This window comes from Lathamus discolor, chromosome 6 (assembly GCF_037157495.1).
Source record: "Lathamus discolor isolate bLatDis1 chromosome 6, bLatDis1.hap1, whole genome shotgun sequence".
NCBI lineage: Eukaryota > Metazoa > Chordata > Aves > Psittaciformes > Psittacidae > Lathamus > Lathamus discolor.
Genome location: NC_088889.1, coordinates 75427723 through 75448349, shown reverse-complemented (window position 1 = coordinate 75448349; position 20627 = coordinate 75427723). Strand labels below are relative to the sequence as shown.

General features: G+C 39.9%; 1 long non-coding RNA gene across 2 annotated transcripts in view; it reads left to right on the top strand.

The window, feature by feature from the left end:
- The first annotated feature begins 1164 nt into the window (after positions 1–1164).
- The window catches only part of LOC136017731 (uncharacterized), a 75637-nt gene continuing 56174 nt past the window's right edge, over positions 1165–20627 (top strand). For both annotated transcript variants that reach the window (XR_010614059.1, XR_010614060.1), the window contains exon 1: positions 1165–1373. This is a non-coding gene — a long non-coding RNA (uncharacterized LOC136017731). The remainder of the gene's footprint in view (positions 1374–20627) is intronic.

Genomic DNA, 20627 nt, shown 5'->3' with positions numbered 1-20627 from the left:
CCTGTCTTCCGCTGAATTGCATGTTAAAACAAAGGATAGTGTCAGAGAATTAGAAGAGGTATTCTGTGAAATTTCCTCTTTAGTCCTAATAGTCCAGCTGAATGCAAAAGAAGCCATCCTAAGCAAACTAAGCTTGGTGAAAGCAGCAAAGAACTAACTAGGTGTCTGTTGTAACAAGCTGACATCTCTGGGAAATATGTAAATAGTATTATAACACCCCACAAGTTAGTTTGCAATATGTATCAGTTGGCAAAAAACATTACTAAAATGCTTGTACATTTTGGAGGTTAAGTACTTTAAAGCATGATCCACTGTACAGCCATATGGCTAAAAAAAAACAGCTTAATAAAAGAAAAAAACAGAATGGGGAATACAGAAGTTTATGCTGTGTTTGAAGCAGTTTCTGCCCACCCATCCCCTCTCACCTCAGGGAATGCTCTGACTTGTTAAGGCAAGAGTTCTGCTCCCTTTACCAGCCCCATTAATCTGCTGTTACTTTCTGTAGTGTGGCATGGCTTTGATGGAAGGGGTAAAGAAAGGCCTAAGTGAGTTGTGAAAATAGTTTGCTCTCCAGAAAAGTGGGAAAAGTGAGGTTTTACTGTTACTTCAGATAAGCAACACTTGACTTTGACTCCCTTATTCCACATTAGTGCTCCCCTCAACACAACAGGGCAGAGACTGTAACAACAAATCTTCTAAAGCAAAACTAAACCTTTAAATTCTTTCAAGTTCAGCCTTGCAAGCTTCAAGTGGAAGCAGATGCTGCCTTTGAGTAGCACGTATCTATTGCCTTTCATGAAAGTAAAGTTTTTCAAGAGCTTATCCTGAATGTTTCAGTTTGTGCTGCCTTTAGGCATCTCTTTGATCAGCATACTCAAAGTCAAGGGTCTCAACACGAAGCCTGTGACTCCCTGTGCCTCTCACACAAGTTTCCATACCTGATTCAGAGCTATGTATGTGAAAACTCAGTGTTCAACTCCCAAATCCACTCCTCCTAAGCTTTATTTTATTTATATAGGGTTTTTTTTAAGTTGAGCTTTTTGTACAAATAAGGAGGCCCCCACTTAATTGGAGCCTTCAAAGGAATATTCTAGAAGCCACACCTGAGGGGTATGAGCAGCAGGTGCTGCAGAGGAGCTGGTTCTTGTGGGCAGCTGAGGTGAAGTGGTTGGGTAGGAGTTTGTGTGGAAGATCATGGAAGTGGTCAGACTGGAGGAGTTAGAACCTGTTTTAGGGAGTGTGGAAATGTATTAAAAGAAGCTGCCTGTGGTCTGTTGTATCACTCATGGTGGACTTTGGAGGAGTTCATCTGCTGCTAGGCTGCAGTGGCTGTACTGTGCATAGCTCCAAATGGAAGAACAACTACTTTATCTGTGAGTGCCTTTTGAAGTACATAAAAAAAGCTGGGGTGTTTCTAGAAGCTGTAGCTGAGATTAGGATAAATAGAAGAGCTATAATGGAACAATTGTGTGATATTTTTTTAGGGCATGAGGGGAGGGTAAAGCTCTTCCTTAGGGGTATCAGGGTGTGATGATGGTAGGGGCTTTTGAATTAAGATGGCTGCCAGGGTGGTGTGAGGGGGGTGACTGAGGCAGATGCAGGCTAGTTTTGTGTTTAAAAGCAGTTAGCTCAGAACATAGGCACAGAATTTAAGTGCCTTACATTCGTTTTGCTGAAGAGATCTACTGCTCTTGTCCATGAGGTGAATATTAAATTGAATTTAAAGCTGAATTTTAGATGATACTCCAGAAGGCTGACTAAATTCTTGTATTTTCTCTAGGGAAGTACAGGCTTTCTGGTTTATCTGAAGGACTAAATAATTTGTGTGTTACAATTTTTCATCTTACAAGCAAAGATAAAAAACTCTATGGTAGTATGAGGAAATGTTGAAGCTAATAGAGACTGAAGTGGCATTAGATTTTTTTGCATGTTGTGGTCTGTGTGGAGATCAATACGCTTCTTTTGAGAGCATGACTACAACAGTTAAAAAGCTTTTATGCTTGGTGAAACTTGAACATTTCATGGCATGGATAAAATGTAAGCTGCTAAGTTGATTATAACAAGATGATCGGAAATAAGTTTGCAATGATGAGGACAAAATTGATGCTTGTGGTTAAATGGTGTAGCATTGTAGTTGGAAGACAAAATGGTGCAATAAGCTAACCCCTTGATGGGATGCAAATCATCTGGGATAAAAGATTAATTAACTGATGCTCAAATTGAGAACTGCATTACTCAATAGACATTGCGCTAGATGATCATCACCTGTATCGAAAGTCATGTAAGTAAAGGAATTGATTTCTTGTGGTTATCTCTACATTTTTGCCCACTTGGGCTGTGAGGAAGGGTAATGAGGGAAGGTGGAATACAGGCCCTCGCTTACCAGCTGCTAATAGTACTTTTCCTGATCCTGCAGGCAGTCTGCTTCCCTGGAAGCAGTAGCTCCTGGGACAAATGGGGAGCCTTCAAAGCAAAGTTGCTGTCTTTCAAGTAGTAAACTAAATGCATTAGGTGGAATTACCATTTCCAGTCTTACTGCTGTGACTTTTAATGATCTTCAGGAAGTAGATACTCTGGTGCGTCTAGGGCAGGTAACAGGGACTAGCTGTGTGCTATAATAATGTTAGGTACTTGGTTTAATGATGGAAAGAATGTAAGACTGTACCAGGACAGGAGAAGAAAAGCATGAAAAAATGTCTCTGGTATGTTAACTTGTATGCTAACTGGAACTCATACTGTGTTTGTATGGGTTAAGTACAGCTGAAAATGCTATTATGTGTCTTCAGTTCCTCTGGAGAGGTGTGAAGAGCACAGCTGATAGTCAGAACTCGGTTGCATCATTTTAGCTCTTCCCTACATCTCTCCCCAACCCTACAACAGTTGGGGGAGAGGGGTGACATCCAGTGTACCTGCCCTGCCTAAACTTTAGTTTACTCAACAGAGGGGAGGAAAAAGCCTTTATCAGAGGTCATGAGCTTAGTATGAGTGCTCTTAAGGGTCTTCTGGAAAAGCCTGTTTCCCCCCATTGATTAGGGATGCATTTTTCTTCACATCAGCTATCTTTATGTGCTGAAGTTAATTTCTACTGTGGTGAAAAAAAGGCTAATGCAATCCATGTATAAATGATATAAAATGCTAAGCAGGCATGAAAAGACTGCACAGCCTCTGCACTTGGCACTGGTATAATTGCTATTGGAGTATTTTCTAGTGTTTGCAGTTTTAAAAGGAGACCAAAAGCTGCACGGTTTAGAGAAGCTCTTTTTTTCTGACTTAAAATATAGAAAATGTCTCCCAAGGTCAAAAAGCTCACTCTATTAGTGTATTAAAGCAAAGGCTGAAGAATAATGTGATTGGTCTATAAATACATGCAACTAATTCAGTAATGTGATAAAGAATTATTCAGTCAGTTCAGCAGACAAAATACAGCTAAAAAACAATCTTGTAGTGGAACAGAAACCAACTTGTGCAATTTTGGGAATTACTTCATAATTTATGTATATTAACTGATTTTGGAAGAACTTACCTTGGGTAATAATTATATTATTGAAACCATACTTAATACTTTAAACGCTTTTCAGGAGTATACACTGTAGTTCAAGAAGTAATATCAGATATGAAGAATTAATACAACACAGTCTCATGGCCTCTGATGCGTAGGGCATTGGGCTGAAAGATTATTGAGATTCTTCTGACCTGAAGAAAAAAAAAAAGGAATTGTAACAAATTTCCTTTAATTGACCCTCAAATATGACTATATGTTACATGAGGCAGGAGAAAACTGCCTTCTTAAAAGTAATGCAAATCTATGTGATCCAATGCTCTGCTTAATTGATTAGCCAGCACCAAAACACTGCCTGAATGAGCGAGGAGAGGAAGTATATTTTTGAACTGACAGATCCCTACTTTTAAATCCCTTAGTTCAAAAATTTATCTATAATTAGCAAAAAGACATCCATATGGTGACTTTTCTAGTCCCAGATGGGTAGCTGTCATTTTGCACATGATCTTTGCTTCTCTTCTGAAGTAGAAATGAGTAATCTTGGAAATATTAATCTGACTTCAACTATATTTATCCTTCTATCAGTGGTGATGACACACTTTGATTTCTGTCTTGGCATAACACAGTATGTGCTGCAGTGCAGAGGATTCCAGTTGCCATAATTTTCAGTGGAAAGAATAATTATCACAGGGAACTGGAAGTTATCATGAGATATTTGTATATTTAATTAGCAAAACAAAAATTTTCAAGAGCAGTGATGCAGAGATCTGCCAAACTTTGAACTCTGCTAAGGGGATGATAAAAGGTGTTCTGCAAGTGCCCATCAGTGGCTCCCCTTGGCAGTGATGCTTGTGTTACCTGCCAGAATAGCAACCGTACACCTGCTCCTGCCTGGCAGACCACTGCTACAAAGAGTTATGTCGGAGCAAAGAAAACCAGTTTGCCATGCCAGAAAAGATGTTGAGGTATCTGACTTGCTTCTCTTAACTACTGGAGCATTAATCCTTAGGATAGATCTTTCTGCCCTTGTAAATCCAGTTCATGTGGTGACATAACTGCAGGCATCCCGTGTGTGTAGACTTTTGTTTTCTTTTTATGGGGGGAGGAGAGGTTTACTTGTGTGTGTAAGGGGAAGGTGTAAGTGTTATGCGTGTGCCCTCTCATTTTAAAAAACACAATTTTGGTTGCTTGTGCTTAAATATATATAGAGAGGGCAGCAACCTCTGGAAGCGGTGCAAAAACTTGGTATGCCTCCTCTTAGTAATCATTTTCCTTAAAATGCAATCTTATTTTGGAGGGGGGGGAAATATTACAGTACAGTTTTTTTTTACCACAGGCAGTATTAGAGGCAAGAGGCCAGATCCAATCACATGAAGTAAATGGAATTACCCTGAATTTACTCCTGTATAAGTGAGAGCTTGTTTCAAGCCCCAAGCTACATGAAAATGATTGCTGTTCTTTTTGCTAGCATTGCCCATGTGAAAGCCGATATAAATATGACCTGGAGTAAACTTACTTAGCAAATGATAGGGTACATATTTTTCACCATGATTGGAAGGCCTTAAGAATGCAAGTTTCAGATGCAAGAACTAGAGGTGCCTGAGTTCCATGAAAATCAGTAGGAATTAAACGCTTAAGTGATTCAGGCCTATGCCTTTGAAAACATTCAAGCATTTCTTAGCAACTCAGCAATCATAGTTTCTTCTCTTCAACACTATCCTTATGATAAAATTTTGATTTTTGTTAAACTCCTGTGAAACACAGGTGATGAACATGAATATCAGAGTTTACTCTTTTTAGACTAATGTTTTTCATAAGCAAGTAACATTTCGGTGTTGGCCTGACACTAGAGGAAATTTTAGCATAGTTGTCAACTTTACAGGTAGCTGAAGGGGTAAAAGAGCTGAAAATTAACTTTTTTGTTACAAGGCAGGGAGAGACCTGCACTCCACTGTGAGGGGAATCTACCACACCTCCCCCCATATGTGAAATCTGAGAATATGCTCATATGTGGCTGTCTTATGACTTCAAAAGGACTTCATATCTTGGTTTTGGATTTTTCCCCAGCTATAGCAGGTGGCAGAAGACAAAGAGATTCTACCCCTCTATCTACCTTATTCTTGAAACTTTCTCTGGGATTTCAGCCCACCGCTTCAAGTCCCTTTACTGTTTTGCTTTGTTTACTCTTAACAGTGCTGTAGAAAAAGATGCTAACTTGGTCAAGAGACTGTCTTTAGAAGTAAATCCACATGGATAAGAGCAGCAAGAAACCAGCAGGAAAACAACATTGCTATGAAGCAGAATGAAATTAGCTTATTAATCAAACAGGTTACATGTGGCTTATTTTGCTTCCTGTCTCTTTAAACCCATGAAGATTAGATATCAAAAAGAAACTGTGTGCTTTACCAACATGAGAATAATAATCATCTAGCATGTAATATTTGGTAATTTTAAGCTTGAATTGTGCCTCTAAATGCTTGGCTAAGGACATAAATTTAATAAAACTTGTACATGTGCTTGAAATATGTGCCAGAGATTTAAATATTGTAGCAGAACCCAGCTCCAATGGATACAGGAATATTTGTTGTATACCTCTCACCCTAATGAATCCTTCACAAATAAAGCAAGCTGTATCTAAGCTGTAACCGAGACCAACTGATTTGTGGTGACAGCAATATTCAGATCTTCTCTTCTCAAGAACCTGTGGAAAATGTGAATTCAACTGAACCAGTAAATTGTGGTTAATTAGATGGAGGGGAAATGTTATTCCTTGGATTAAATGGTGGAAGCCAAATAAAAGTATTTGAATTAGACAGCTTCCAAGAAGGTGTTCGAGTATGCCAGGTTTCTGCCCCTGCACAGAGGAGCACATGTACCTTGAAATATGCAGAGTGAAGCTCAGCAGGATACGACTTGATACATGCTGAATTTTCAGGTTTGGTTTTTGAATTTGAGAGTTGTTGTGGGTTCTCTTAACTGACTTTCGTCACGGGTACCAGTGAGGGCAAAGCTTCCTAGGTCCTTTTCCATTTGCAGTTTCTGCAGGAGACTTGCTACCACACTAAATTGGCAGGAATCTTGCAGAAAAGTACAGAAGGTACTAGAGAACACTTAATCACGCACAATACACTAGGGAACTGCTTTCTCCTTGTAGAACAACAGTAGACATCATGTCCAAATCTTTCTATCAGTCAAAATGCTTCAAGACAAGGAAATTCTGCTGCTGTATTTCAGGAGTTCCCCTATTAAGTGATTGATGCTTAAGAAGGCTTAAAATATGTATGCACACCCCTATGGAATGTTGGACTTTTTCTGCAGTTTCACTAGGTACAGTCAAGAACAAAAATTCTTATGGAATGATAGTTATGTAATGAGTCCTTAAAATTTACTTAGTGTTACCTGTTTTCTTGACTTCCTATAGAATTAATTAAAGGTAAGGAAGCAAAAGACTGAATTCATAATGGTAAGAATGATTGTCAATCTTTGAGTTTGGGGGTGACCAAAGTATTACATATCTCAAACTGGTAAAACTTAATCTTCTGCCGTCTTTAACATCTGATGCACTTTTGTCAGATGTACACTGAAAAATATTACTGTCATGTAAACCTTAAAAAAAAAACCAACAGGTCAGTGGAAACAGGAATCCCTTATAAAAGGGACAGTTAGTGCATAAAGAACTTGGTGGCTCTCAGTAGGTGAAGATCAGTTTGGGTGTGGGTTTTATTAGTTTAGGAATAAGTTATAATCAGCTTTCAGTATAATCACCCAAGTAGAGGGTATAGTTCTATCAATGTGTGTAGATATGGCACCCTCCAGAGAGGTTTAGAAATCTGATTCTTGTTCTGATCTTCTTCATTTAATTGCATACTGTTTATCAGAATCTGGGACTATTTTAGAGCTCAGTGCTCAGAGTGGAGGTTCATATTTTATTTTTTGTTATTGTTAATGGGAGTATGCAGGGACGCTTTCATGTCTAGCAAAACTAGAATGCTTTTGCAAGGCGATGAATTGTAATTCTTCCCTGGTTCTAGCTTTAATCTTGTATACAGCATGTAGATGACAAAAGCCTTTAGAAAGTGTAAAGGCTCTACTTTTATGCCGATATATAGAAAAGAGGGATGAGTGTGTGCAGTCATTTAGAATGTAACAACGGGGAGCTATGGTAAGCATTGCCCTGTGTTGTTGCGTGTACTGCTTCTTCATAAGGCTTCAGGCAAATTAAAAGCGGTGTGATAGCGAATATCTTTACAGAAATTCAAGAGGAAAGGTACAATTAATGTCAGTAACAAATTAATTATATGAAGACTAAAGTTCAATTATTTGTCTAATTTTTTTTCAACACATTTATGTCATCCATCTGCATTCTGAGGCTTCGTTCTTGTTGAATTTATTCTTGGCCCAAGGTTCATCTACATATTTCTCTCTACTTCAAAATCACTTAAACACAAGGAAGACAAATGTTTACAGACAGTTTTTAATAGTATTGAAGTGATGTTTTATTCTGGGCTTTAGCCGTACTCTTATTAGCCAAATCTGTGTGCCCTTTAGGTGGGTTCTGTGGGGTTTATTTGGCAAAATGCATGGGTGGGAGCCTGGTTATATGAGACTTGCCTCTTTTTTTATGGAAGAAGCCAGCTGAGGTGCTCAAATGCCTTCTGGTAATCTTCTGCTGAAGTTCATGTGCACTCACAGATGGTTGTGGGAGACTTCTATAAAACCTCTACATCATTTCTTATAACCTGTATCTGATTGTTCTTTTGTTATGTTGCATTGGCTCTTTCTGTATAGATAAGGTGGAATGATCAGCGATTAACAGTGCAGAGTCAAACAGTAGAAGTGATGCTGGGCACCAAGATGAGTCTAATAATAAGGACATCCTGCTCTGCAGGAATTCCCCATATGGGAATTATTCTATCCAACCTGCACTGTAATTCCATTTCCAGTGTCCATTTCTCAATTACTTGGAAACTGCTTTCCAAAGGGATGCGTCTTATTATTTCAGGACTTCAAAATTATGCATGAAATTTACTGCTCTAAGAAAACAACGAGTTATTTGCTCATCACAAAAACAAAACAAAACAAAACAAAAAACAAACAAACAAACAAACAAAACCAACCAAACAAAAAAAAAAAAACGAGTCCTGGGACTGCAGGTGATTACAGTGTTGCAGGGGCTGCTTTATCAGCCATACTATATAGTCTAAGTTATTGCCTTCAGCTGTTCTTTGTCTGTTGTTTACAAATACTTGTTTGCATCAGTGTTTGCTGCTGCTTTTTTATCTCCCTTTTGTCACTGTCACTAAAAGCTGGTTCTGGCACTCTCTTCTAGTTATCCATTTTTCTGCCTCTGTTGACTGGCTAGTTGTCACAGTATTATTTCTGTGTTATTGGAAAGCAACGTTTTATTCTTTTTCAGCTCTCTGCCTCTGAAAGCTGTGATTGCAAAATCACACCAAGCAATTCCATTGGGTTTTTTTATTTATCTCCCACTGCTGCTATTTGCATTTTGCTGAAAGTAATTTTTTTTTCTTTTTAGTAAACATAATTAGCTCCTGTGAATATGAAACTGGTTTTCTCTATTGCTTTTTATTGAAGTACTTTTTTTCCCCCCCTTCTCCATTGAGATGAAACTGTAAATAGGACTGTTTGGGAAGGTATTCTTCCTTGCTTTCGGATTTAGAAACAAGGGGGATTAACATCTGTTATCATGTAATGCCTTACTAAAGGTTTGAAACAGTTGTTAAACTGATGGGAAGCCTTTGAAATCTGTAAATCTTTACTTAATCTACACTAATTAAAAATCTTACCTATTTTTTGAGAACATGAAAAACCATGTGCCAGATTTAATCGTTGACTTGTACTGACAGGAGTTTCTGAATGTCTTTCTCGTCAGTTAATTAGTTCATTCTCTAATAGGGATTATTTGGAAGGTACCTCCTGAGCATAGTGTGATGAAACAGTATTGAAAGGTGCAGGAGCAGTGATTTGATCATATCTAGATGTTAATCTGACTGATTAGCCATATGTTTCTTATGTTCCTTTTCATGAAAACCCCAAAGATATTCTATCATCCAAATTACATTTCCCAGTTGTGACTGATCTGTAAGTCTTTAATTCACTGTTCCTTATATATTCTTTGGTAATGTAAATCTCTTGTGTCAGCTTTTTTACTTTGAAGGAGTGTACACTTTCAACATGGAATCATCTTGCATTTAGAAAGCAGAAGGGTAGTTTTTCTATTTAGATTCAGTTTGGTATTGCATATCTCAAGTGTCCTCCAGGATACTTGTCTCTTGGTTTGATTTTATTTTTTTTTGCGGGGGGGAGGGGGTTGTGTTTGGGTTTTTGGTTTGTTTTGGGCAGGGTTTTTTTTTTTTTGAACACAGCTTTGGTTTGGTTTGGGTGTTTTTTTTCCTGTTTTCTTGGTTTTTACTACACAATCAAAACATTAATTCATTAACTTAAATTAATTAGAATATTTGCTTTCAATATATCACTAGGACTTTGTATTTCCTATGTCTTGCAATGACTGGAAAAAGGGAAATATAACCCCCATTTTCAAGAAGGGGAAAATGCATGACCCAGGGAACTATAGACCAGTCAGTCTCACCTCCGTGCCTGGCAAAATCTTGAAGCAGATTCTCCTGGAAGGCATGCTTGACAGCAAGGTCATTGGTGACAGCCAGCATGGGTTCACTAAGGGGAAGTCTTGCCTGACCAATTTGGTGGCTTTCTATGACGGGGCTACGGAACTGATGGACAGGGGCAGAGCAGTTTGCCCCTTTGTTCTCTTGTAGTACTGTGTACAGTTCTGGTATCCTCAACATAAAAAGGACATGGAACTGTTGGAACAAGTCCAGAGGAGGCCACAAGGATGATCAGGGGGCTGGTGCACTTCCTGTATGAAGATAGGCTGAGAAAGTTGGGGCTGTTCAGCCTGGAGAAGAGAAGGCTGCGTGGAGACCTCATAGTAACCCTCCAGTATCTGAAGGGGGCCTATAAGGATGCTGGGGAAAGACTCTTCATTATGGAGTGTAGTGGTAGGACAAGGGGTAATGGGTTCAAACTTAAACAGGGGAAGTCTAGGTTAGATATAAGGAAGAAGCTCTTTCCAGTGACTCACCACCCTCACAGTAATGTTTTTTTGTTGTTTTATTTTTTTCTTTTCTGTAAAGCATGTAACTAGAAAAATCTGCTTGTTTAACTTGCTATTTTGCAAGGACTTTTGTTGTTGTATAATTTGAATGTAGCTTGTGAATTTTTATGCAGTCTGTCTTTTTATACTGATCCAGAGATACCTTGTGATGATTCAGCTGTCAGTAATACCTGTAAGCTGGAGACAGCATGGTACGTTGCACTGACTTTGAATCCTTGCTGCAGAAAAAGGCCAAAATAATAAAGGACGAGGCATGTTTCAACTGGTTGATATTCTTACTTGGGGTTGGTGTCCTCACATGGTAAGATACTAGGTGTATTAAGTAGTTCTTAAAAATCTGTAATTATATTCAAACATGGTAAAATTCTTTCCGCAAGCTTGACCTGTCTTAAATCATTCTACATCAAAAAAGCTGGCATGCTTATATGTCAAAGGTGTGACAATATAAGCTATCCCTCACTGAATTCCAGTAAGATATGTGGTGTTGCATGTGTTTAACGTACCGAACTTAAGTCATACTTTGGTGTGGTCTGTCTGTCAAGAAGTGCTGAAGTAAGACACTAGAATCTGTGGCTCGTATCCTGGTAGTATTGCATTATATTTTACTCAAACCAGATCCTCTCCTACAGTGGGCCCAAGGTCTTCATTCTCACAGTCCCTGCATCTGCCTTCCAAGACTTGGTTGGTGTGGTCAGAGCATTTGCCAGTGAAGACCGAGACAAAGTCATTAAGAACCTCAGCCTTCTCGAAATCCTGTGTAGCCAGTATTCAAGTCTCCTTGTTCATGGGAAGTGATGCTTCGTTGCTGTGCTTCCTAAGAAGCTTAATGTTTGTCACTATAGAAATTTAGATCCACTGTAAACAAACAGTAAATTACTCTGTATTTACTAAATTCAAATATCCTGAGGTACAGTTCAGTGATGCCTAGAATGTGTCACTCTGACTCCTTGTTTTACCTCCTGCTAGTGGGGCAGAATAAATACCTGCAGTTGTGGGCTTAATTTACTAGCTACTAGGGCATCAATATTGCTGCAGCAAAGCAAGAGACTTTCCCTGTGTGTCAGACTTGATTTTTTTTGTCACAGAGCACAGAGAAAGGATACAGTTCTCCAACAAACAGATTTCAAACCAGTTTTTATTCTGTCCCAGTTTGTCTCCAAACTCTTTTAGATTAGTGACATCTACAGCTTTATAAATGCATCATGATTTGTAATACCCACATTATTAAGATTTGATTAGCTGCCTTTTAAGGACAGACTTGTGAAAAAGCTTTTTTGATATGACCTCATAGTCTGACAGCAAAATACTGATAATGGTTCTGAATGCTTCGTACCCTTGGCACCTTAAGTGTGGTAGCTCTGCAGGTCTCTGATCTTAAACCCTGATATGTAAACCAAGGGCTAGTGTCTGGTATCACAGAATCACAGAATCCCAAGGGTTGGAAGGGACCTAAAAAGATCATCTAGTCCAACCCCCCTGCAAGAGCAGGGTAACCTACAGTACATCACACAGGAACTTGTCCAGGCGGGCCTTGAATATCTCCAGTGTAGGAGACTCCACAACCCCCCTGGGCAACCTGTTCCAGTGCTCTGTCACTCTTACAGTAAAGAAGTTCTTCCTGATGTTAACGTGGAACTTCCTATGTTCCAGTTTACACCCATTGCCCCTTGTCCTATCACTGGATATCACTGAAAAAAGCCTAGCTCCATCATCCTGACACCTACCCTTCACATATTTGTAAACATTGATGAGGTCACCCCTCAGTCTCCTCTTCTCCAAGCTAAAGAGACCCAGCTCCCTCAGCCTCTCCTCATAAGGGAGATGTTCATATAAGTATGTGGCACTAGCGTAAAAATCTACCTGAAGAGCTGCTCTTTAGATTTCTGTCTTTCACAGTCATTTTGGTGCAATATAAAGAGCTATAGATGGAAAGTACACGTGCAGTCTTGCTTGTGTTTCATTTCTTCAGTATGATTGTCAGATGGAGCATGACAACTGACAAACCAGTTAAAGGTAACACCTGTGAGTCAGTGAGTCTAAATAATTATGCCCAGCCTCTAGCATGTGTCTGTATGCTTCAAAATAAACCCTTTTGAAATGATATCTCATAGAATCAGTAGGGAAAAAAAAAGGTATGCCTTTTGTTCATTCTGTTGCCTTCATAAAGTCATAGAATCAACCAGGTTGGAAAAGACCTTTAAGATCATCCAGTCTAACCCTTACCTCAGCACTGCCAAGGCCACTACTAACCCATGGCACTTAGGGCCTCGTCTACACCATTTGTAAACACTTCCAGGGACAGTGACTCCAGCACTTCCCTGTGCCACCTGTTTCAATGCTTGACCACCCTTCGGGGAAGAAATTGTTCTTCTTCTCCATCTAAACCTCCCTGGTGCAACTTGATGCCATTTCCTCTTGTCCTGTCCCTTGTTCCCTGGGAGAAGAGACCAACCACCTCCTGGCTCCATCCTCCTTTCAGGTAGCTGTAGAGAGTGATAAGGTCTCCCATGAGCCTTCTCTTCTTCAGACTAAACACCCCCAGGTCCCTCAGCAGTTCCTCGTCACACTTGTGTTCCAGGCCTTCCACCAGCTCCGTTGCCCTTCTCTGGCCCCACTCCAGCACCAAAATGTCCCTTTTGTAATGAGGGGCCCAGAGCTGAACACAGGATTTGAGGTGCGGCCTCACCAGTGCCCAGTGCTGGGGCACAGTCATCGCCCTGGCCCTGATGCCACACTGGTGCTGATACAGGCCAGGATGCTGGTGGCTTCCTAACTGCCTGGGCACAAGCTGTTCATGTTCAGCTCCATCAAACTGCACCCCAGCTCCTTTCCCAAGAGCAGTTTCCAGCTGCTCTTCCCCAAGCCTGGAGCATTGCAGGGGCCTGTTGTGGCCCAAATGCAGGACCTGGCACTTTGGTTTGTTGGACCTCATCCCATTGGCCACTTCATCTTCCACTTCAGCATATTTTGATATTTACTAGTGGTGACTAGGAAGACTTTCACAAATGTTCATGTTAGTAACATTTTCCTGCACCTCTTCCAAAATGAACTGTTGGGTAATAACCACAGTGGTGCAGATAAAGGTAAGTCTGCTCCACAATTAGGCCATGTGATTGGCATGAGGTCTGAAGAGATTTCCTTCTGTCTTGGTGTGCTGTCACTTGGTCTATTCTCACTTGTCTCTCTGTGGATAAATCTCATCATTCTTTGTGCCAAATGTCCAAGGATTATTTTTACCCTCAGGAAACTGTGGGAGAATGTTCCTTCTAAATACAGAAGGATATTTAACAACTCCTGCACTCAAATGACAGCAATCATCAGAACAATATATTGACTTTTATTTTCTTTTCATGTAATCTGGGAAAAGACACTTGTAGAGACACAGGTGAAGCCTGCAGTGTAGGCATAGCCATAGTGCAACAGTTCTTCACAGAATAGACTGCAATGTTTCTGATTTAAAGAAGGTGTAAGAGTTCTTCTAATTCTGGAAGATTCTTCCAGCTCGCTTATTTTGTACTTTTTTTTTTTTCCTTGCCCTATATATTTTCTTTTTCTGCTATGCTTTCCTTACTGCATCTTTCCTTTGAATCTTCTCTTCCCGTATGTTACATTCAAACTGAGAGGTGTTCTAGATAGTTCAGATGGCCTCTCCATTACTCTCTGTGCATACTAACTACACCCCAACAGAAGATTTGCCTGTTTGGCCCTCACAGGAGGAACCTGGTACCTCATGAAGACAATGTCAGTATGTCAAAGATACCCCCTGAACCAGAGCTATTTATGTTGCTTTCTTTACTTGGGGCAGCAGCACTTCTCACAAACAGTAAACCAGAGCTGCCTAAGTGCTGGAATCTAATTACCCTGCTTTATTCAACCACTTGCTACAGAGAGCTGAAAAGTAGCATTCCCTTTGGTGCCCATTATGAGCGGGTTTTGCTGTGTTTGTTTTGCAGAAACATTCATGTTTCACATAAAGAACAAATGAGCTCAAACACACAAACTTGCTGTTATATGCTGAGAAATAAGGTGAAATTTTGTATAAACTATGACACAGTTGTATGAGTAAGCCAGCTCTTGTTTTACTCAGAATGAAAGAATTACTGGTGATGGGTTTTGGCCTGAAACCCTCCAAATACCTGCCCTGAATAGTCAAGAGGTACCCTTTTAGTCCTGGTGTAGGTTCTTTGGTCAGTAGCAAGTCGTGCGTAGCTCACTCTTCCCTCCTTACTTTAACTCCATGTCGATATGCATGTCGCTATCATCTCTAACACTGTGGTTGTGTGGATTTATCAACTACTGTGATTAGTTTATTGGGAGACTAGAAGGTGGTGACATACGATATTTGGATATCTGGGTTAGGGAAGAAAATAAATCTGTAGCATGGGTGAAATCAGTGGGCTTTTCAATGGGTTTTTTGTTTGTTTGTTTGTTTCTGTTTCGTTTTTTTTTTTACAGTGATGCTTAAAGCAGTTTGCTCCAATGTTTTAAATACTCTGGTGCAAGGAAATACTAAGGTTTCTGGAAAAAGGACTCCTAAGTCTACCTTATCAGTGCTTTATGATAGTATCATGCAGCTGTAGAAGGAACTCTGTTTGCTGTGAATCAACAGCCTACCTTAGATAGGACTGCCAGGTATAAAAATAATTTTGAAAATCAGTAATGTATATCTTCTGTTTGTATTCTTTTTTTATTTTTATTTTGACACAAATTTAAAATAAATAAATAAAAAAAAGTAACTGCTGGTCACTAGCATAGCTTTGAGTGTTGAAATAAGAAGCTTTCTTCTAGCTACTAGAAGGGCTGCTTGAAAGTGCTTTGCACAGTCCCAGCTAGGAAATAGGAAATTGGCAAGTGGATGGAAACTGGTTCTTTCACATGGCTGCCCTCACTCTGCATTTTAGATATACAGGGTTCTGCGCATTTTATTTGTGTCTATTTGCTCTGTGTAAGGTGATCTGAAACTGTAATGCACTGTGGTTGGAGATCTACCTTTGTGGACTGTGAATCCAAATCCCTAGCACCAGCTTTCACCCCCAGATTAAATGGATCTGTAATAAATTTTATTGGGAATGAAAATGTCAAATGTTGGCATTTCTAATTAACAAAGTATGTTGATTTCTTAAAATTTAATATGTCTCATGTCTCTACCAAATAGTCTTTTACAGCTGTAATTATGTTTACTTGGCACCTCATAAATAATAATTTTCACGTGAAGATTTCTATATGGAAGACACTTCAGATTATCTGAATGAATCAATATATGAGAATTTTATGTGTTGCAGAGAAATGGGTGAAATTAATACTGAGTACTAAAAGTCACCAACAGGAACTGATGTAACTCCTAAGGTTGTTGATGTTGTGCTATAACCTCCCTTCTGTTAATATTTTATGTAATTGGGTCAGCAAACAAAAACTATCCTGCATAATAGGAACTCCCACCATGAAAGCATCTTGCTAGTTCCTTTTAGGGTAGAGAGAGGAAAGTAATCCTCATCAGCAACAGGGTGGCTTTCCTGGGAGTTTGTAAGTGCAGCAAGTGTAAAAAACCAACCGAAACCAACCCCCAGTCCTCCTGCAACAGGTGAATTAAAAATTCCTGTTTCTAAGATGTAATAACACATTATTTTGCCAGAATTCGTATGCTACAAAGTTTCACTGCATTTCTGAAGTTGAGAGGTTAAGTCTTTCATTTTAAAAGTGTTTTCTCTAGGTTCTTTAAATAGCATTCTCTAAGGAGGGTTTCTGACCTAATCACTGTTGTTACTGGGCCTTGAGGAAGACAAGTTTTGGGGACTGGCCAAAAATCAGACCTGTTCAGATGATCTGAGCTTATCCACTGGACAGAATGGGGGAAAATATCCTGCTTCCGGGGAAGGGGAGTGCTGGCTTAAGAGTGTTCTCTGAAAAATCAAAGTCTCCATCATTTTAGTAATGGGGATACTCTCTTGGAGGCAAACAGAGTGTGAAGGGCACTATGTTGATTGAAACTTTAAGCAGGCTTGGGCTGAAAAAGGAGATTTCTAGAGCCCTTCTAATCTCCTGTGGCTTTTCTAGCTTTTATCTTCTTCGTCTTTATCATATAAAGGAGCAAAAATGCTTAAACCCTTTGTTCCTTTATTTCTGAGAGGTACTGGAGAGCAGTGACCTGTCCTGGCAACACAAACTGGTAACAACCTGTTGCCAGGGAAGGAACTATTCAAGTTTTTACCTAGTTATTCTAGTGCACATGGCGGCCTGGATCAGATGTAGCAGTGGTGTTTGTCAGCATAACAAATGGGCAGTCCCCAGTTCAGACGAAATTCCTACCTCAGGGGCAACAAAAGTAAACTCTTTCCTGAAGTGGGAAGGCATGCAAATGAAGGAAACCAATTATGTAGCATGTGGTCTTGTAAAGGGAGTTTGTGCCTGCTGTCCTTCAGTGCCTGGGTATCTGGCTATCACAATACAGCCTCTCCAAAACCATCTCCTTACACTCCACAAACCTCTGGCTGTGCTTCCTGCTAATCTTTACCCAGAGGGTCAGGACAATCTGAGCTGCTGTTTGCCATCTGTTTGTAAGGCATGCTATATTCCCCAAAGTAGTGATAGAGCTGTGCTTTCCTGTAATGTTTTTTTTTTTTTTTTTTTGATTCATAGAGGAGTAACCTCATGTCTAACACTTCTGATGTGGGTTGTGAGGAAGGTGTATGGGAAGGTGGGGCAGTGGTATTTGCTGTAGTAGTGGGTTGGTTGGTTTATTTGTTCACCCTTCTGTCTTGCTACTACACTTTGTCCTTCTTGAGGTGATTGAGCTTAACCAATCTCTAATTTCCTAGTCAGGGATGCCCTGAGATTCTGTAGGGATGTTTTACTTGCTCAGACTCTGTTCTGTGATTAAGGTGCTGGAATATTGTTGGTTTTGCATGCTCATCCAGTTCCAGTTCAAGTTTTGTTTGTTTTAAACAAAGTTTAGCAGTCAGTCACCTTGGTTTGCCCAGGAAACTGGCTGTTAGCTTAATGTTGTCTATTGCAGGGCACACACCAGCTAAATTTATTGCAATTTTTTCTTATTCTCAGGAGCAAGCTTGAAGTACCAGCATTCTTCTGTTTATTTGGCATATGTGATGTGGGTACATTTTTATTGCCTACATTCCACCTCTTCATTAGTCTCACTGTCGTGATTTGAGCCCTGCAGGTAACTCAGAACCACGCAGCTGCTCGCTCACTCCCCCTACCCTTCCCCCTGCTCCCAGAGGGATGGGGAGGAGAATCGAAAGAATGTAACTCCCAGGGGTTGACATAAGAACAGCCCAGTAACTAAGGTATAACGCAAACCACTGCTGCTACCACCAGTAGTAATAACGATAAGGGAAATAGCAAGGGAAGAGAATACAACAGCTCACCAGCCACCGACCAATACCCTGTGGCATTTCACAACACAGGCTAAAGCTGATGCAGAGACTCAAATCCTTGTTTATTACCACCAAGCCCTTTTTATCCCCTTGTTCTTTCCTAACCTGCGCATACATACAACATCCAATCTCATTGGCCCCTGTAAAGCTCTCCAGGTAAATAGTCCAAACACAATGCTGCAGACCCTCTCACAACCCCCACATCCTCTGGCCTCCAACTGAGATTCCTGCCACAAGTACATCCCGGCCCATCCTCCCAAGGTTTGCTTGTTTACCTTCCCTGTTCTTCAACATTCCAACTCATTGCCCCAGGGCTTGTCAAGCATCAAGGGCTCAGAGCTCATTCCCAAACTCTTTTTCATGCAAATCTTATCACCTTCACTCCCCACGATACCCAGCCTGACCCAAGCAGAGATCTAGCCCTTCTGGGTCACTGCCCCCAGTTTATATACTGGGCATGACATGCTGTGGTATGGAATACCCCTTTGGTTAGTTTGGGTCAGGTGTCCTGTTTCTGCTTCCTCCTGGCTTCCCCTCCTCCCTGGCAGAGCATGAGACTCAGAAAGTCTTTGGTCAGAGTAAACATTACTGAGCAGCAACTAAGAACATCGGTGTTATCAGCGCTGTTCCCAGGCTGAAAGTCGAAAACACAGCACTGCACTAGCTACTAAGAAACAGAAAAAATTATTGCTACTGCTGAACCCAGGACACTCATTCTTTGTTTTCATCTCCTAAAATGTCAGGATCTGCCACTTCTCTGCCAATTTCATGATGGCCTACACTGGCAAACACTCTGAATAGTGCTGAAGCAATTTCTGCAGGTAGAGAGGGCAGTGTCTCCGAGTGTTTCTTTTGGATGATGTGAGTTTTGGTGTTTGGGCACTGTGTATTGAAGCTACATTTTCTAGCTGCCTTAATCTCTGAATCTGATTATTTGGGATGGAAGCAGAAAATTGTGACTGAAAGGGACCTATTTTTTAATTAAGTTCACTGAGCAACTTGCTGGTTTTTTAGATTATCTTTTATATAATATTCAGTTGTTTCGTTAGTTCTTATTTCGTGGTTGGGCAAAAAGTAAGGAGGTTTGATTTGAGGTATAGCCTTAAGTGGCAAAACTATCACTTGCATAGATTTATAAACATCCTCCAAATTTCTACTCATTTGCCATGCCTGGGAAAGAGAAGTTGGCATATCTAAATGGTAAGCTTTCTCAGCATGGCATGTGATGTCTGCCATTTTGCTTTCCAACAAGTAGGCTTTACTTTTAAGTAGCATGATTAGAAAATATTTTTAATTGAATATAAATACTTTAACCTTAATGTTGAACAGTGGGAGACAAACTGTCAGACTTTTCTTTCCACTACACCTTATGTAGCCATGTGCATCAGCACAAACGATTGTAGCTTACTAGTATTTGCAAGGTGCAAAATAAGAATTATTCCCCCTTTATACTGCAGTGAAATTACTCTAGCTGTACAGTAGCAGTAATTGAAGCATATAGCAGCCACATAGGAAATCTCAGACTTGTGGAATGCAGCATTTCTCCTGACGAAACCCCACTGCCCTTGAGGCCTTACAGTATCAGGAGGGCAGCAAAGTCTCCTGTTACTTGCTGAACCTTGATGTTAATGAATTGTGTGCACTTATAGGAGGATGTTCAGGTTTGCAGTTAGCCAGCTCTCAGCCAAAATAAAATTCTATCCTGGTCTCCTGTGGCAGGCTTTGCAGCAGAGATCAGCTGTGGAACCTTGCTGTCAACACTGCATGCTGAGATCCTTCTTTCATGCAAATTATGACTTTTTCTTCGAGCAAGTGATAAGCTTTTTCAATCGTAACAAATAAAAAGCTTCCATATTCATATCAAGGAGTGGTTTCTTTGTATGCCTCCTAGTGACCTTAATTTCCATGTGATTAGATTTTGATCTGATAATGATTCACTGTGATTGTGACAGAGAAATGAGGGACAAGCAGGAGAAACCGGCACATCATTGCTTGCAAATGAGCTCATTTGAAAAATACATAAAATAGATTTAAAAAATGAACTGAATTTCCCTTCAAATTAAATTGTGTTGTCTTCTCCTTGTTGTTATTCCGTCATAATGATGTCTGGATTTCTGATTAAGAAACAGATCATCAAATACAACTTGACTGAAGTATAGAACAAAAATAATTGGAGAAACCCTAGAAAACTCCAGCCACCTAATGTTTCCTGTGCTACATATTTCAACTAATTCAACTTAGTGGGTCAGGCTGTGAATGTCTTTGCTTGAGTAGACATTAAATTATTTCAATAGTTTTGAGTATTACTCGTTTTAACTAAGTTATATCTCTGTAAATTACATTAGGGTCTGTTCCATATATGACAAAATAGGTGTATGGGGGAACTTGTTGTAGAAGAGCGATTAATACAAGGGCAGCATTAAGCAGGATATTGATTCTTGTAAAAATTACACAACACGGATCTATTAAATGCATAGAATTTTGATTACTGCACCATCTTGAAAACGCAAGCTGTTTGAATCTGACCTGATTTGTTTACAGTAGTATTAAAGTCATTGTCTTATTCTGCTGTAAACAAAAT